This window comes from Halichoerus grypus, chromosome 1 (genome assembly GCF_964656455.1).
Source record: "Halichoerus grypus chromosome 1, mHalGry1.hap1.1, whole genome shotgun sequence".
In the NCBI taxonomy this organism is placed as follows: domain Eukaryota; kingdom Metazoa; phylum Chordata; class Mammalia; order Carnivora; family Phocidae; genus Halichoerus; species Halichoerus grypus.
The window spans coordinates 13,165,077-13,184,225 of NC_135712.1; the positions used below are offsets into that span (position 1 = coordinate 13,165,077).

Sequence of the window (19,149 nt, forward strand, 5' to 3'; positions counted from 1 at the left end):
TGAGCCCAGGAGCCCCCGGGGCGGGGCCGAGGCAGGGGCCGCGGGAAGGTGGGGTCCTGGAGGTGTGGGACCCCAGCACTGATGTCCCTGCGACCTGCGGCGCTCCTCGTGTAGAATTACCAAGCACGCACAGTTATCCCCATTTCACGGAGGAGGAGACTGAGGCCCCGCGCTTTGCCCAAGCGAACGCAGCCAGGACGGGAACGAGAAGGGTTCGGGGACTGGGACTTCAAAGCGGGTCAGATGGCTCCAGAGCCGGTTTCTTTCTTCTTGCTCCGGCTACGCTTCTTTGGGGTACTGGTTGTCCGCAGCGCCCAGAGGATCTGACACTGACCCGGCATAAATAGCACCGAGCGCTAATAATTGGGCTTTGTTTTAAAATGGGCCACCGCATCTTTCGGAACCTCTCGATTACGCGCGGTGTGACCCAGGCCCAGCCCGTGGGCGAGGAGCGGACTGCGCGACCCGGGCTCGGGGGTACAGAGGACAAGTGCGTGGGAGCGCGTGGGGGCTCGTGGCTGCGCGCGGGGTACGGGAACCAGGGGGCCCCAGCGACCCAAACCCCGCGGACTGGGCGAGCGCCGGCGGCAGGGAGGAGGGCTGGGCCGGCGGGCGCTCGGCACAAAGTGTTCCCGAACACGGCGGGGAGGCCCTGCCAAGTTCTCGGCGGGCCTGAAGCGGAAACGTAGATAATGAGGCCCAAGGGCGGGACCAGGCGTACTGCCCCAGCCGGCTCCCCACTGCCAGGGCCGCACAGTGCAGCGGCGGGGAGGCTTGGGGACAGAAAACCGAGACGCGCCGATCTACCTGTGGGACCCTCGTAGAGATGCGCCGCAAGGATCCAGAAGGGCTGGATGACTTGGAGTCCCACAGTGCTCCGGCAGGGGCTCCGTCGGAGGAACTGGTATTTCTGGCCCCTTCCTCCCTGTCTGTAGGTGGGGTGGCAAATGTTAAACCTCAGTATTTGTTCAGTGGGACCCATTCTACCAGGCACAATGAATTTTTAAAATCTATGTTAAAATACTCAACCTTCGGGGCGCCTGGGTGGCTCAGTCATTAAGCGTCTGCCTTCGGCTCAGGTCATGATCCCAGGGTCCTAGGATCGAGCCCCGCATCGGGCTCCCTGCTCGGCGGGAAGCCTGCTTCTCCCTCTCCTACTCCCCCTGCTTGTGTTCCCTCTCTCGCTGTGTCTCTCTCTGTCAAATTAATTAATTAAAAAAAACAAATACTCAACCTTCTCCCGGTGCCTGGCCGGCCGGTAAAACATGCAACTCTTGATCTCCAGGTTGCGAGTTCCAGCCCCATGTTGGGTATAGAGATTATTAATTTCTTTTAATCTTTAAAACAAAAAACAAACGTCAACCTTCTCAATAACTTTTGGACATAAATATTAGTGTGCACTTTCTGGGTTGGGGAAACTGAGGCTGGGAGGATAGGTAAGGATGCCTAGCACTAGGAGCCACTGAGTAAGTAATGTTTGCTCAAAACTCGGGTCCCTCGTGTAGTTTGCATCCCAGCCATTCACCCATCCGGGTTAGGTATGAACTGGTGTGTGCTAGGGGCTGTGGGAGCTAGCACCGCCAGGGAACCTTGCTCCCACAGGGCTGGGGCATGCTGCTACGGTCGTGTAGGCATTAACTGGTTTCCAGGTGCCGGTGTGGTCCGTTACTAACCATGCACCCTCATGGTTTCCTTCTCTGTAAAGTCTCAGGCTTGTGACACTTTAATTAGTTGATACAGGTGACATGGGTAGGGACAGGGCCTGGAGCCGGTAAATGCTCGGTCAATATTAGTCATTATTACAGACAGGAAGACAGTGACTGGAGGATCATAAACTAAAAGGGGACACAGAGCAAAAGAGAGGGGGAGCTGAGTGGGAGGTGGAGAGGGAGGCATTAGGGACTTTTTAAATTAAAAAAAATGTTTCATTGGAGTATATTTGACATACCATGTTTTGTTAGTTTCAGGTGCACAACACAGTGATGAGACAATTCTCTATGTTACAAAATGCTCGCCACATACATATAGTCCCCATCGGTCATCATATGTTGTTACAATATTCTTGACTATATTCCCCATGCTGTCCTTTTCACCTCCAAGACTGATTCCTTTTATAACTGGAAGTCTGTACCTTTTATTTATTTTTTTAAAGATTTTATATATTTATTTGTCAGGGAGAGAGCACGTACACAAGCAAGGGGGCGGCCGGCAGAGGGAGAAGCAGGCTCCCCTCTGAGCAAGTAGCCCACTCTGGGACTCGATCCCAGGACCCTGGGATCATGACCTGAGCCGAAAGCAGACACCCAACTGACTGAGCCACCCAGGCATCCCAAGTCTATACCTTTTAATCCCCTTCACCTACTTCTCTCATCCTCTCAGCCCCCTCCCTTCTGGCAACCACTAGTTTGTTCTCTGTATTTATGAGTCTGTTTCTGGTTTTTAGTTTGTTCATTTGTTCCTTTGTTTTGTTTTTAAGGTAAGATGAATAGGAAATGTGGGAGGAGTTTGCCAAGCAAAAACTAGCCAAAGCTAGGTGTTTGGGAGGGTGAACATTTTAGAAAAAGGGACCAGTGGAGCACCTGGGTGGCTCAGTCAGTTAAGCATCTGACTCTTGATCTCAGCTCAGGTCTCCATCTCAGGGTCATGAGTTCAAGCCCTGTTTTGGAGCCTACTTAAAATAAAAAAGGAAGGGAGGGAGGGAGGGAGGGGGAGGGAAAGGAAGGAAGGAAGGAAGGAAGGAAGGAGGGAGGGAAGGAAGGAAGGAAGGAAGGAAGGAAGGGGGGAAGGAAGGAAGGAAGGGAGACAAGCATGTGTGAAATCCAAAAGGAGTATTCCATAGAAGAATGGAGAGAAGTCTAGAGCGAACAGGGCAGAAATCAAAGGGTGGGGCATGGTGATGTGGAGATGTTGGTAGCCAGAGCTCAGGGATCCAGAGACTTTGGTGAGCACTTCCATCTTTACCCTAAGTCCTTGTGAGCATTCCTATCTTTATCCTAAGCCACCAAAATGTTGTTAGCAGATGAGTGAGGTGATCAGGTGTGTGTTGGTAAAAGATTGGTCTGGCTGCTGAGTGTCACTGGACTGGAGGGGTCAAAAGTGGGTCCAGGGATTTTATACCCAAAAGAAGTGAAAGCAGGGACTCAAACAGATACTTGTAAGACAATATTTTCTGCAGCTTTATTCACAATAGCCCAAAGGTAGAAGCAACCCAAGTACCCATCGTCAGATGAGTGGATGAACAAAATGTGGACATAAAAAGGAATGATTTCTGATACATGCTACATGCTACAACATGGATGAACCTCAAAAACATTATGCTAGGTGAAATAATCCAGACACAATATGATAAACATTGTATGGTTCCACTTACATGAAATATCTAGAAAAGGCAAATTCATGGAGACAGAAAGTAAATTTGAGGTTACTAAGAGCAGGGAGAAGGGAGAAAGGAGAATTATTACTTAATGGGTCCAGAGCTGTTGTTTGGGGTGATGAAAAAGTTCTGGAAATAGATAGTGGGGATGGTTGCACAACAGGGTGAATGTAATTAACACCACTGAATTGTACCCTTGAAATAGCAAATTCTATAGGGTTTTACAACTTCAGAAAATTAATAATGCAGTATTCCAAAAAATGTCAAACTCTATGCTTTAAATTGGTGGGTTGCATGGTATGTGAATTATATTTCCATAAAGCTGTTTTTTTTTTTTTAATCAAACAATAACAACATCAGAGTGGATTCAAGGGGATGGCTGGGGGGATGTGTAGCCAGGAGGCTATGGCTATGCTTTGGGGCTGGGGCTTTGCAGGCCCAGAGAGAAGGGGCAAGTAGCCAAATTGGAAAGGCCTTGGGAGGGGGTGGACAGTGCTGGGTGACCAGGCTACTGTGGGACACAGGAGAGAGGAACCTGAAGGACAATTCCCGGCTGCCCTCAGCTTTGCCCCTCAGCTACTTGCTGCAAAGCCAGATTTTAGTCCTAATCTGATCTCTTTAAGGATTTTGGAATCTCGCGAGAAAGTTAAAGAATTCCATTTATCTTCTTCTCTGAACCCCACACTTCCAAGTCCCTTTGTGCCCCAACCAAATGGAAACCAGTTACTGCCTATCCCCGATTTCCCTCTCTCTAAATATTATACAGTCGAATACCTCAACTCTGGGGCACCATAAAAACTCTTAGGACAGGAAAATGGGGGGGGCACACACTTCAAAGAGAGGGAAACTTGTAAAATCCATCTGGGGCATGAAGAGAAATGACCTTTCCCACCAAGACAGTCCCTACCTCCCCCGTACTCTTCCTCCTATGATGGAATTTTAAAAATCACAAGCAGTCGGAGCCACTTGGTTATCCGGCACGACTCCAGGAGCCGGAATCAAAGCAAATGCAGTGTGATGAGTGAGGATGAGCCCAGCAAGAGCGCTTCTGAAATGTCGCTACTCATAGCAGCCCCGCGGTTAGCACCGAACCAGGACCGGCTACATAATTCGCTGGCCTCGTGCAGCATGAAAACTCGGGGTTTCTTGTCCAAAAATAATTAAGAATTTCAAGACAGCGACAGCAGAGCATGTAAACCGAGTGCGGGCTCTTCGAGTATGTGGTCCCGAGCGACTGCACAGGTCACGTGCCCGCGAAGCTGGCCGAGATGTTACCACTGTCTCTAGATCTCAGACGTGGAAACTGACCACACAAACTCCAACAGACCATCTGTGGCAGAATCTGAAGCTTTCTTAACCGGCAAAGACGCAGAAATCCGGGATGGACGCCGGTATGGAGTAAAAGCGTCCCTTTCTATGCGATGGCACCATTTCGTGGTCTTGCCCCTCCTTGCACACAAGTGTGAGAAGCGCCCCTGTACCTGCCACCTTCATTCTGTGTGAGAGGCAGCCTTTGTGGGACATTGTTAATTCCATGCCTTCCCCCCCCCCCCCGCCCTTCCTCTTTGGAAACAATCCTGTCCCTTCTTTCCAGCTCTAAGGGACATGCCTCTTTTCCTCCTTTTTCTGAGACCCTGGCTCCTTCCCTCCCCACGGAGCCAAGCCTGTATTGGAGGCTGTCTGTGGGCTGTGTGCTCAGACTCCCTGCGCTGCGCCCGGCTTCTCTCCTGGGCCATCGAGGTAAAGCTCTGGCCTTTCAACAAAGACAGGCTACTGCTATTCTCAGAAGACATAAGCCACCATTTGTCAGCCTCAAAGAAACCAACCTTTCAGCCCAGGAGAGCGAGGCCGAATGTTGTCCAGAGCTAAAAAGGCTTATTTTTAGAAAGCAACAAATGGTGGTTTGTTTATAGAGCTGACAGCAAATAGTCACATCAATAGCAAAGAGCCTGCTCACTGAGGACTGAAGGCTGGGGGAGGAGGGGGCACTAGGAAGGATGTGAGGGGGCCTACGGAAGGAGGCCTTTAAGAATATGCCAACTGATGACTATAGGGCGGTCCATCCAAGGTCAAAGGCAACAAGTGCAATAGGGTCTACTCTGCCACATGCAAAGGCATTTGACCTCCCTGCCCTCGTTTTCCACATCTGCAAAATGAAAAGCTTGGGCTGTGCAGTCCGTTTGGGCTCCAAAAGCCCATAACCTATTTAAATTAGATGTAGGATTTCAGGAAATTGGGCTAAATCTATATGATTCCTTGACATTCCTTGACATTTTCTCAAATACATCTTTTCATTCATTTCTGGATATGCTACCAGTTTGTTTCTATGTCAATCATATTTTTCTCTTTCTAAAAGAAGAATGCGATGCCAGCAAACTTCTGGGGGTCCTTGGAGCACTGCGAATGAGTGAATTCTGATCCATGGGGGATTTCAGTGTAAAACTTCCCAAGTATCCAAAGCAGTGAGCTCAGTTTCTGAAAGAGAGCAGACCCTTCCCCCTCAAGACTAGAAGGTGCTGGGTCCCCATGGAAGCTCTAAGGTTGCTCTCTGCTGCCTTCAGCAGACACTGCAGGAAGCCAGGTCTGCCTGAGAGAGACCCTAGTCTTCTCCAGAGACCCCTAACCCCCTCTCCACCCTCTTGTCTTCTCCTCCCTTCCCTGTTGGGGGCGGGGCACCCATCCTACCCAGCTCTCTGCCATCAGAAAGGAAAGTGTGCTGATGGAAGGAAGCTCTGTAGTATGTTGGAAAGAAGTACGTGTAGCTCTGAAAACCAAGCTTGCCCTACAGGTGTAGGGCAGAGTGTAGGGCCATGGTTAGTTGTATGGGTTCTGTGGTCAGAGCTCAGGCACAGAGGTTCGAAGCCCAGCTCTGCCGCTCTGGATACTTATGTGTGGATAGTGGTACCGTTTAGAGCTAATATAGCTGAAGGGCTAGTCAGAATGGAAGCCTCATCGATGGTAGCCATGATAATAAATATAACCATTTCATGGGAGACTTAGTGTATTATTATTTATTGAGCATAAGACAGTGTTTGACTTCCATTTGAACCATTGGGAATGTCTCTGTGACCAAATATACTTTCCCTTCTTAGGTAAGAAGGAAAGTAGTTTCCAACTTATCCATCTCAATGACAGTGGCCCTGGTCCCCTGGTGGGACACTGGAATGGGTTTTATTACCAGATTTTGTTTTCCTTTTCCTGTGAACTGGCTAGGACATTGTCCCCAGTCCTGGCTTTTTAATATCCTCTTTTTCTCCCCACCTCTGGTCCACTCTGTCAGGCTCCTCAGGCCTGGCTCACCTCCTCCCCTCTTCCTCTGCCCAGAAGTGTCCCTGTCCCCCCAATGCTCTGTGATATACCTGAGTGCTTGGGACCCGGCTTTCCTCCAAAATGGCAGCCAAATCTGACGCCACCTCCAGAACTTTTTCTCTTGCAAAATTGAAACTCTGTCCCCATTAAACACTAGCTGTCCAGTCACCCCTCCTTCCAGGACCTGACAAACACTATTCTACTTTCTGTCTTTATGAATTTGACTACCTTAGGTGCTCATATAAGTGGAATCATACAGTATTTGTCCTTTCGTGGCTGGCTTATTTCACGTAGCATAACGTCCTCAAGATTCATCCATGTTGTAGCACCTGTCAGAGCCTCCTTGTTTTTCAAGGGCTGAGTAACATTCCATTGTATGGATGCACTACATTACCCCCTCTGTGACTTTGTCTCTCCCCTAAAGAAGAGAAGGGGATGGTCACGCACATGCCCAGTTGGTTTCCCGTTGGTCAGCAGTGGTAAAAACCCTTCAGCAAGAGCCTCAGGAAGGTGGGGGCTCTGCTGGGAGGCCCAGGACTGTTGCAGAGGCATGGGGAAGGACTGTGCCTTGCAGCTCCAGAAGGTCCAGCTCCTGTGCCCCAGACAGGGAAATGCCACTAGGGTCTGTCAATGGCGCCCTCTGTAGGTGAGAATCTCAATCTATGTCTTAGTACTGGTGACAGGAGCCCATGAATTTTCAAAAATAATTTTTTATTGTGGTCAAATATGCAAAACATAAAACTTACCACGTTAGCCATTTTTAAGCATAGAGTTTAGCGGTCTTGAGCACATTCATCTGGTTATGCAACCATCCCTTCCATCCACCTCCGGAACTTTGTCATCCTCAAAAACTGAAATACTAAACACGTTAAACACTAACCCCCCATTTCTCCTCCCTCAGTCCCTGGCACCCCCCATCCCACTCTCCGTGTCTATGACTTTGTCAGCTCTCGGTACCTCACATGAGTGGAATCGTACAGTATTTGTCCTTTCGTAACTGGCTTATTTCACTTAGGATAGTGTCCTCAACATTCAGCTCTGTTGTAGCAGGTGTCAGAATGTCCCTCCTTTCTGATGTTGAATAATATTCCATTGTATGGATATATCACATTTTGTTTAGCCAGTCATCTGTTGATGGACACTTGGGGAGCTTCCATCTCTTGGCTATCGTGAGTAATGCCGCTATGAATATGGGTGTACACAAAATTTTTTTTTAATTTAAATGTCATTCCCGAGAGAACGTGTACCAAAGGGAAAACAAATTAAAGTCCATTGACAGGAATTCAGAATCAACAAAAGTGAGTTCCGATTAAGGACATAGAACTTGGTTCATGGTGCCCTTAGTGTCTTCTTGATTTTTCACAGAATCTCTATGTCAAAACAAAAACCTGAACTGCTCTGTTTATTAAATAGCTAGAGCCAAACTTAACGAAAGTATTTATGTTCCAACAATTAAGTACTGTTTGGGAAAAAAAATACATGTTTATTGAAAGAAAAATATTTTTCTTTTATTCTTATATAACTGATGTAGGAAAGACATTAGGGTTTGAAGCCGATGGCCAAGAAAGAATTCCTGAAACATCTTTGATGCAAAAAGGTGGTTTTATTAAAGCACGGGGACAGGACCCGTGGGCAGAAATAGCTGCGCCGGGGTCATGAGGAGTGGCCCATTGTATACTTCCAAGTTGGGAGGGGGTTAGGGAGAGCGTTAAGTCTCTAAGGAATTTTGGAAGCAAGGTTTCCGGGACCTTAAGGGGGCTAGCTATTGTTGGGAAAAGGTCATTTATTACCATCTAATAAAACCTGAGTCATGAGACCCTTCAGATGTATATCAGTGGGCCATATGTCTGGGGGGATGATTGTCAACATGTATCTTGGGGGGTTTAGAGATTTATCTGTTATTTATATAACATATAAATACATATAAACATTGTATTCATATGTTAAACAAAATACGTATAAACATATAAATGTTTAATATTTTTATATGTTAAAGTAGACTTACAGGATCCTGGATGGGGGAGGGCTAGGATTGCCTTTTGCCCTTAGCAAAGTATTAACATCCAGGCAGTTGAGTCCCTAGGGGAAGGTCACTCGGCCTGTTCCAAGGACTTGGCTGTACGTAGTAAGGAAACATAATAATCTTTCTTCTGCCTTTGTTTCCCACATCATTACCACAGTTATTTACTATTGAGGTGTGTGCACCTGTTGGGCACGTCACTGATTCTCCAACCTTGAAATCAGATCAGATACTTCCATCTTTATTTCCTGTTCCATGTTCATTTTTCTTGGTACTGCCTTTAAATAGAAGTAACCACTGAAATCCCAGCTTTGCAAAGCTATGACATCATCAGAAGACAAGCAGCACAATCTAATGTTGAAACTATGAACTACCTTGAGTTAGTAGTTTGCAAGAGATCTCAGAAATTGCTGTATTTCTTTTAACTTATAAAAATATTCCAACCTGTGAGTTTCTTGTGGCGCTCTCAGTCCTTTGGCCCACAGTTTGGGACCTGCAAATCCAGACAATTCAAATACAGTGAAGACCTCACCTTGCTAATTCAAGGGCTCCATGAATTGTTCCCACCTGACACTCCAAGTGACCTCAGTTGCACACAAGCTAGCCCCTATTCTATTTCTTGAGCTCTCTGATCACACTCCCACCTCAGGGCCTTTGCATTTCCTGTAGCTTCTACCTGGAATGTTTTTTTCCTCACGGGTTGCCGTGGCTCTTCTCCCTAATCTTTCAGGGTCTGTCCTTCTCTATCCACGCCAATCACCATGACCCACTATATGCATCTTCAGAGCACTCATGGCAACCTGCCTGCCGTTCTTCCTGCACTTTAGGTGATTTGCCCAAAACAAACCCCTCTGAAAATACAATTAGGTTGGAAATTAGTGGTCCGGGATTATTTCAATAGTAACAAAGCAAAATGGCAATGTGGATGTAATTCAAATGTTAACGAACACAAAAGGAAGTAAACTGAAAAATAAAGACCAATGACAGTAAATGAAATAATGCAAATGCACAACATTGTCACAACTTAAACCAGCAAGCCAGGAATGCTCTGAGAGGGGATGTCAGCTGAGGAGAAGATGACAGTGTTGTGGTACTGAGCTGCTCCCAGAGACGTCAAAATCCAGATGGCTGCTGGGCATGTGAAGAAATGCCTCCCCCTCCTGAGGGAGGAAACACAAAGTCACATCGCTAAGAGGCATGCACACCGGGCTTGGAGGGATTTGTGGCCATATTCTGCAATCTACCACACCATCTTTTTCCTATTGATTTTTGGTGCCACTTTTTTTTTGTCGTTAAACTTGGTTTTAATGGATTTCAAAATTGTGTGACAGATTTTGGGTCCAGTTGTTTCCATTAAAGAGTACTGATTCTAGGGGCACCTGGGTGACTCGGTTAAGTGTCTGCCTTTGGCTCAGATCATGATCCCAGCATCCGGCTCCCTGCTCAGCGGGGAGCCTGCTTCTCTTCCTCTGCCTGCCACTCTTCCTACTTGTGCTCTCTCTTTCTCTCCCTCTCTCTCTCTCTCTCTGTCAAATAAATAGATGAAATTGTTTTTAAAAAGTACTGATTGTAAAAACTACTTAAAACTCCCTCTCCTCCCTCCCTCTCTCTCTCTCTCTCTCTCACACACACACACACACACACACACACACACACACACGGTCCACAAAACATTCTCCCTTCCTTCTGGAAGTTTTATGATACATTATTATCACCAAGCAGTCTTTTACAATTAAATTTAAACGGCTAATTGAGACCATTCTTCCACCACTGATTAAGATGGGGGGGCAGGTTATTCAGGATAATATTCATTTAGCCTTCTGAGTGTTCTGGGCAGACTTTGGTGACCTTGCCAGTTCCTGTAGGCTTCTTGGACACTGCTTTTTTGACACCCACAGCAACTGTCTGTCTCATGGCAGGAACAGCAAAATAACGCAGAAGAGGATAGTCGGAGAAGTGCTCAACACACGTGGGTTTGTCAGCAACCATATCAACAATGGCTGCATCACCAGATTTCAAGAATGTGGAGCCATCTTCCAGCTTTTTCCTTGAACAGCAATCAATCTCCTTCAGCTCAGCACACTTGCAAACAGTGTGAGCTCTATCACAATCCAACAGAGGTGCATAGCCAGCACTGATGTGGCCTGGATGGTTCAGGATAATCACCCGAAACCATGCAACCAGCTGCTTGCATTGGTGGGTCATTTTTGCTCTCACCAGACATGTTGCCGTGATGAACATTTTTGACAGACACGTGTTCGTGGCATTGAAGTCCACATTATCCCAGAAAGAGCTAGAGCTTCTCTCAAAGCTTCATGGTGCATTTCAACACACTTGACTTCAGTTATAATGTTGACTAGAGCAAAGGTGACCACAATGCCAGGTTTGAGAACGCCAGACTCCACTGGGCCCACAGGGACATTACCAGTACCTCTCATTTCGTGGACATCCTGGAGGGGCAGACGAAAGGGCTTGCCGGTTGGATGAGTTGTGGCAGATGCCATGCAGGTTTTCATGTAGCATGGTTCCACTGGCGTTGCCATCTTTATGGGTGACTTTCCATCCCTCGAACCAAGGCGTGTTAGTGCTTGGCTCCAGCATGTTGTCACCATTCCAACCAGAAGTTGGCATAAATACTACTGTGTTGGGGTTGTAGCCAACTTTTCTAAATGTAGGTGCTGACTTCCTTAACAATTTCCACATACCTCTTCTGGCTGAAGAAATTCATCTTGTTAATATTAATAATTAGTTGTTTCATGCCCAGTGTGTAAGCCAGAGGGCATGCTCATGGGTCTGCCCATTCTTGGCGATATCTGGTTCAAATTCACGGACACCAGCAGCAACAATCAGGATAGTACAATCAGCCTAAGACGTGCTGTGATCATGTTTTTGATAAAGTCTCTGTGCCCTGGTGCATCAATGCTGGTCACATAATACTTGCTGGTCTTCAATTTCCACAGGGAGATATCAGTGGTGATACCAGCTTATGTTCAGCTTTCAGCATATCCAAGCCCCAGGCATCCTTGAAGGGCCTCTTTCCCATCTCAGAAGCCTCCTCTTTACTTCTTCAATGCTTCTTTTGTCAATCCTACCTCACGTGTAGATCAGATGACCAGTAGTGGTGGACTTGCCTGAATCTACGTGTCCAATGATGACAATGTTGATATGAATCTTTCCTTTCCCATTTGGCTTAGATTCAGCAGTGGTTTTCACAACACCTGTGTTCTGATGGCAAATCCATTGCAAAATTTTGGGGCCATGTTTATTCTGTGTCAAGTTGCTACATATGCATGGGTCTTTGTTTCGAATAAACTTTTTATGTTGGAGTATTCCAGATTTACAGAAAAGCGAAAAAGAGAGGGATTCTATACACCCTCACCTAGTTTCCTCCAATGTCTGTACTTTTCATGCTTATATGGTACATTTGTTAAAACTAAGAAACCTCATTGGTACACTGCTATTAAGTAAAGTCCAGACTTGATTTGCAGTTCACCAGCTTTTCCCCTGGGGTCCTTTTTCTGTTCCAGGATCCAGTGCATTGTGTTGTCATTCTCCCCGGTCTCATCTGATCTGTGACAGTTTCCGAGTCTTTCCTTGTTTTTCATGACCTTGACAGTTTTAAAGAGTACGGGTGATGTATTTTTTAGACTGTCCTTCTGATTTGGATTTGTCTGACATCTTTCGTGTGATTGGGCTGGGGTTATGGGCTTGGGGAAGGATATTATAAAGGTGATGTCCTCATCATATCACGTCAAGGGTACATGATAGCAATGGAACTTATCACTGGTGATGTTAACCTTGACCACTCAGTTAAGGTAGTGTTGACCATGTTTCTCCACTATGACTCACCAATTTCCCTCTTTCCTAATCTAATCTTTGGAAGCTACTCACTAAGTATCCCCCCAGGAGGGGGGGAGGCTGTGAATTAAGCTCCATTTCTTGGAGCAGGGAGCATCTACATATATTATTTGGATTATTTTTGTAAGAAAGATTTGTAAGGAAACTTACTTTGTAAGGAAGATTTTCTCCCCCATTTATTTATTTATGCGATCATTTTTTATATCAGTATAGACTTAGGTATATTTCTTTTATACCATAGATGATAATCTAATACTATGTTCATTAATACTATGTTCATTATCACTCAGATTGTTCTACTGGGAATTATTTCCGGTTGGTTCCTGTGTCCCTTTGACCTATTCCTCCCCCCCTCCATTTTTTTCCTCCAGCGTTTGGTACTTTATGGTGCTACAAGAGCTCCAGGCTCATTTCATGTGTGCTCTGCCCCAGCCTTAGAATCGGTCATTTCTCCAAGGAGTCCCAGTTCCTTTTATTTGATAATGATATTAAAAACCAAGATCGGGGGCGCCTGGGTGGCTCAGTCGGTTAAGCCTCTGCCTTCGGCTCAGATCATGATCCCCGGGTCCTGGGATCCAGTCCCATGTTGGGCTCCCTGCTCCGCAGGGAGCCTGCTTCTCCCTCTGCCTCTCCCCTCCCCATGCATGTGCACATGCTCTCTCTCTCTCTCTCATAAAAATAAATAAATAAAATCTTTAAAACAAAAACAAAAAACCAAGATCTGGGCACCAGGTGTGCTAATTACTACTGGAGTGTCCCTACTTTTAGGCCGCATCAGTGAACAGAACTAAAAAATGTATGCATATGTACCAACCAACCAAGGTAGAATACATGTGTGCACTAACTTCTGTATTCATCCAACTCTGTTTATATTCAGCTAATCATGAGATCATACTGATGTCTCTAACTCCAATCCAGTCCCACAGGGTTCATTCTACCTCAGCCTTCCTGGTTATAGGTAACTTTCCTCTCCAACGGTGGGAAGCCTGGCCTGCATCATCCCCCATCCATTTACTTATTTGTTCAACCCCAGGATGCATGCAAAGCAGTTTGGGAGTTGTCAACTCATAGCACCATAACATGGCTCTGTTTTTGAGTCTGTACTCTGCTCCACTGGGCTATTTGTCTAGTCTTTTACCATTACCAGTATTTGATTATTAAAACCTTGAATATGTCTTCATGCATGATAAGGAAGACCCCATTATTCTTTTCGACTTAACCATTCATAGACTTTTATTTTTCCATACAAAGTTATCATGATTTATTGAGTTTCTTAATTTTGACTGAAATAGCAGTGGTTTTATAGCTTGATTTAGGAGGTTAACAGATTTACAACATGAAGACATTCTTCTACAAACACAGTATGTTTCTTTATTCAGTCAGATCTTCTTTTATAGTGTTCTCCTTAACCATGCTGTGCAGTATTTTTTAGTTTAATTCTGAGATAATTCACTGGTTTTTGTGAATGGTGTCTTGATTTCTCTTAGGTTTTTTTTTTTTTTGGTAAGGGGGCATTTTTATTTATTTTTATTTATTTGTAATTTAAATTCAATTAACATATAGTGTATTATTAGTTTCAGAGGTAGAGTTTAGTGATTCATCTACTATATTTTTAAATTAGCTATTGCTAAAGTATAGCTATGACACTGACTAGGTAATTTGATCTCACATCTGACAACCTTATGCATCTCTAGCTAGTGTTTCTGTTGAATTTTCTAAGTAGATTACAGTTTTATCTCTGTTAATTCTTTTGTATTTTTTTGTCTTACTTCGTCTCGTTACCTAAGACCTTTAGTAATTGATAGCAGCACAGATAATGGGCATCCCTTTTCTATTGTTCTCAGTCACAATTCAAGTGCACTTACAGTTTTTCCATTATGCATGATGGTTGCCGCAGGCTTTTGGCACATACAGTCTTTATCAAGTTAAGGAAGTTTTCTCTATTCCTAGTTTTATGGGACTTTTAAAAATCATAGAGATTTTTTTCAAATGTCTTTTTTTTTTAAGATTTTATTTATTTGAGAGAGAGAGAGAGAACATGAGCGGGAAGGAAAAGTAGGGACAGAGGGAGAGGGAGAAGCAGACTCCTCGCTGAGTAGGGAGCCCGACACAGGGCAATCACAGGACCCCGGGATCATGACCTGAGCCGAAGACAGACGCTTAACCAACTGAGCCACCCAGGCGCCCCTCGAATGTCTTTTTCCATCTATTGAGATAATAATTGGTTTTTCTGCTTTAATCCATTAATGTGGTGAATGATATAGATATGATATTAAACCATCCTTGTATTTCTTGCTTTTTAAGGACAGTGTTGGTTCAGGTTAGCTAATATTTTATTTACACACATTTATGTCTGTAAGTGAAATAAGCCCAGCATTTTCTTCCTTTGTGTTATCCTTAGCTAGTTTTGTATTTAAGTTCTATTGCCTCATACAAGATGTTAGGATGCTTTCCTTCTCTCTTGTTTTATGGAGCAAACTGAGTAAGATAGAGATTATCTCTTTCCTAAAAGATTGCTAGTTTTTACCTGGAAAATCATTTGTACTTTGGGAAAAATTTGGTTATCACGTCATTTTATTTGATTGTTGTTCTATTCAAATTTTCTTGTGCCTTTTGTGCCAATTTTGGTATTTTTGCCCTTTTCCAGAAATGTATCTGTTTCTTTTTGTTTTGAAAGTTTTTGAGAATAGTTGTTTTTAATATTTTTATTGCTTAAAATCCTGCCACAGATTTGTTTACTTAACCTAAAAAACAAGAACAAACAGCTTTTGGTGTCTGGATATTCTTTAGTTGTTGTTGTTACTGTTGTTTTTCTTTTTTCTTTTTTCTTTTAAAGATTTTATTTATTAATTTGACAGAGAGACACAGTGAGAGAGGGAACACAAGCAGGGGGAGTGGGAGAGGGAGAAGCAGGCTTCCCGTGGAGCAGGGAGCCCGATGGCAGGGCTCGATCCCAGCACCCTGGCATCATGACCTGAGCCGAAGGCAGACGCTTAATGACTGAGCTAGCCAGGCGCCCCCCTCTTTTTTTTTTACTGTTGTTTTTTCATTCTTTTTGTAATTGATTTCCCTCCTTGTCTTTGTTTCTTTTTTCTTCTTATTTCTTTGGGTTGTTTCTGTTGTACTTTTTCCAAGTTCTTGATTTGAACATGCTTTATTAGTTCATTTGTTTTCAATTTTTCTTGATTTCTGATAAAAGTATTTTAAGCTATAAATTTTCCTCCTAGCACTATGTCTCCACAGATTTTGCTATATAAAGTGTTTGTTTTGGTGTGCCTGGGTGGCTCAGATGATTAAACATCTGCCTTTGGCTCAGGTCATGATCCCAGGGTCCTGGGATGGAGCCCCATGTTTAGGCTCAGTGGGGAGCCTGGCTCCTGGCTCAGTGGGGAGCCTGCTCCTCCCTCTCCCCCTGCCTCTCCCCCTGCTCATTCTCTCTCTCTCTCTCTCTCAAATGAATAAATAAAATCTTCAACAGTAAATAAATAAATAAATAAAGTGTTTGTTTTGCTGCATTTCAAATCTTTCATAACTTTCCATATGCTTTCCGAGGATTACTTAGTAAAAGTTTTCCACCCTCCCAGCCTTATGGGATTTTAAAAAACCTATCCTCTTATTATCAAGGTTAAATTTTATTGCTTGGTGGTCAGAGAACATGGTCTGTAAATGCTGATTTTTTTTTTTTTTTTTGAAATTTATTGGGGCCTACTTTTTGGCCTAGAATGTGGTCAATTTTTATCACTTTCATATTATTTCAAAAGAATATATGTTCTCTGTAGGTATAAAGTTCTATTACTGTCTATCCATTTGAATACTTTGTTACTCAAATTTTCTATATTTTCTCACATTTCTGTGCAATGATAAGATGGTAGGCTAGTCTCCATAATATCCTTGAAATTTATCATTTGATATTTTACTGTCTAAATTGGGTATGGATTTTACTACATTTTGCTGTTCAAAGAATAAGGCTGTCAATTCAATAACCTAGTATTTTGAGTGGTCTGGTCTAAGACCCTCATCACCAACATAATACATATTTATTGAGGACATGACTCTTGTAGGTATTGTCCTAGCAGGATCAGTACATACTTCCTGAATGGATTTAGAAGTATATTTTTAAAAATTGAGTCATACCTCCCAATTATAAAATGTAACATATGGGATAAGGGCTGGAATTCACACACAGATTCATGCACAATGTTCAGAAGCTCCTCTTGTCCTGGTCCCTGCCCTTTTCATTTCCCACCACCCCCACTCCCATTCCCATTCAATGTCACAACTACTAGAAATTCATCTTGGGGGTTGTGATCGCTGAGTGTCCTCTTTTTTTTTTTTTTTTAAGATTTTATTTATTTATTTGACAGAGAGAGACACAGCGGAAGAGGAAATACAAGCAGGGGGAGTGGGAGAGGGAGAAGCAAGCTTCCTGCAGAGCAGGGAGCCCGATGTGGGGCTCGATCCCAGGACCCTGGGATCATGACCTGAGTTGAAGGCAGACGCTTAACGACTGAGCCACCCAGGTGCCTCTGAGTGTCCTCTTTTAAAGTATAAAAATATTTTCACGGGTTGGCTATAAATCGCTATTATTCTCCAAAATCGAATGGTGAATTTATCAGATTTCTCTATTTTCTGGTGGCTGGCTAAAAATACTTTTGCAAGGGAACAGGTTATGAAGGAAGGATGGGGAAGAAGGAGGACTAGCATAGGGAGGGGGCTGCAACAAGGAATCTCCTGAAGGACATTTTCCAGGGAGATGAGCTCAGGGAGAGGTGCCTCAGCTGGGGCTTTGGGAAGATGGGGGCAGCAAGAAGGTGCTATGCAAGCAGGTGTGGGGAAGTGGGCGAGCAGAGACTGGACTTGGGAGATTCAAGAAGACAAATTTCATCTATGGCAGGATTTTTAAAAAATATTTTATTTATTTATTTGAGACAGAGAGAGACCACAAGCAGGGAGGAGGGTCAGAGGGAGAGGGAGAAGCAGACTCCTTGCTGAGCAGGGAGCCCGATATGGGTCTCAATCCCAGGACCCTGAGATCATGACCTGAGCCGAAGGCAGATACTTAACCGACTGAGCCACCCCGGGGGCACTATGTCAGAATTTTTATCAAGACGGGCCTTGCACTTACAGCTCGTTATTCCATATTGGACAAGAGGGCAACATTTTCTACTTTTCTTCAATTTTGCCTCAGAGAAGAAGGCAAATTTTATGCTTCTGTTTTCCTCTCTGCTTTACTGTCACTTCAGTAAGAAGCCCCCAGTGATCTAACTGGGATCATACTAATGTGATGTGTCTATTTGTCAAATAATTCATTTGCAATTATCTGAAGGCCCTAGAACATATCATCTTGGGTTCTTGGCTGAATTCTTTATTGCTATTGAACTTGCCAGGTGTGTCAGATTCTCAGGGATGTTGTGAGTCCCTTGGGAGTAGGTATACTGTGTTACACTTTTCTGAATCTATTCCAGCTCGTTGTATCATGCAATGCACATAGAAAATATTGGTGGATATTGGTGTTTTATTGAATTGAGAAACTGTAGGTTTACTTATCTTTTCTAGCCTATGGACACTATGTCTGTCACCTGAGTCATAGTGACTGTCTTTGAAAGAATACTTCATTTTGCTCACTGCTAAGCAAGCCGATGATGGAACTGTCTTGATCTCAGTAAGGGCCACACCAAAACATCAACCGCCAAAGAGATAAAAACTTGCATCAGAATGAAGAAATTCCATTTCTCCTCTCTATGTGACTGCATTAGCAAGCTTTTATCCAGGTGAAATAATATAGGGTAAGCCATCTTGATAACTTCTTCTTGTGTACAGCAATGCATACCTCTCACCTTCTGAGTGTCTGCAATAAACATGCTTTAATATGAACTTGATATGGGATCTGATTCAGTTTCTCCTTTTACCCCTTTCCAGAATTTGAAATTAAACTTATAAGATTGAAACAGGGATGAACACACACACACTTAACAGGTGTGAATAAGAAGTGTGGTGACCAAAAAAAAAAAAAAGAAGTGTGGTGACTAGAGGTGAATTGGTTGGATATTAGAGGTTGGACACTTCCCTTGGCTAATTCACCACAGTCCAGGGGCCAGTTCATAAGCTTGTAGACTCAAAAACCTGCATCCTGAGGCTTTTTGATCCAAGAGAAAACCTTTTAGAATAGACTGACATTAACCAAGACATCTACTTATTCAACAAATATTTACTGAAACTTATGATGTACCAAATCTGTTCTAGGTAGTAAGAATAGCGCACAGAACTTTGTTTTGTGCCATTCTAGAATGTATATTTTAATAAAGGAGTTTGACAAGCAAATGAATATCTAATATCACCAGTAGGTATTAAAGGCAATAAAGGAAAATAGAGGATAGGAAGAAGGGGAGACATGGATAGGAAGAGCCCACATGAAAGTATGAGTCATGTGAGGTCCGGGTAGAGTTTCAGAGGAAACAGCAAGTGCAAAGACTCCCAAGTGGATACCAGCTTAGAACATCATGAAAACAGTGGTGTTCATCATCAATAGACCAGAATGTTCTTTGGGGCAAATCACACCCTTTCTCTCCATGCAGGCCTTTACTACAGA

General features: G+C 44.1%; 1 long non-coding RNA gene across 1 annotated transcript; it reads left to right on the forward strand.

Moving 5' to 3' along the window:
* Window positions 1–11: 11 nt before the first annotated feature.
* Window positions 12–18,439, forward strand: LOC118529621 (uncharacterized). The gene is made up of 2 exons (XR_004914228.2): window positions 12–904; window positions 18,117–18,439. It is a non-coding gene; the product is annotated as an uncharacterized LOC118529621 (long non-coding RNA).
* The last annotated feature ends 710 nt before the right edge of the window (window positions 18,440–19,149 follow it).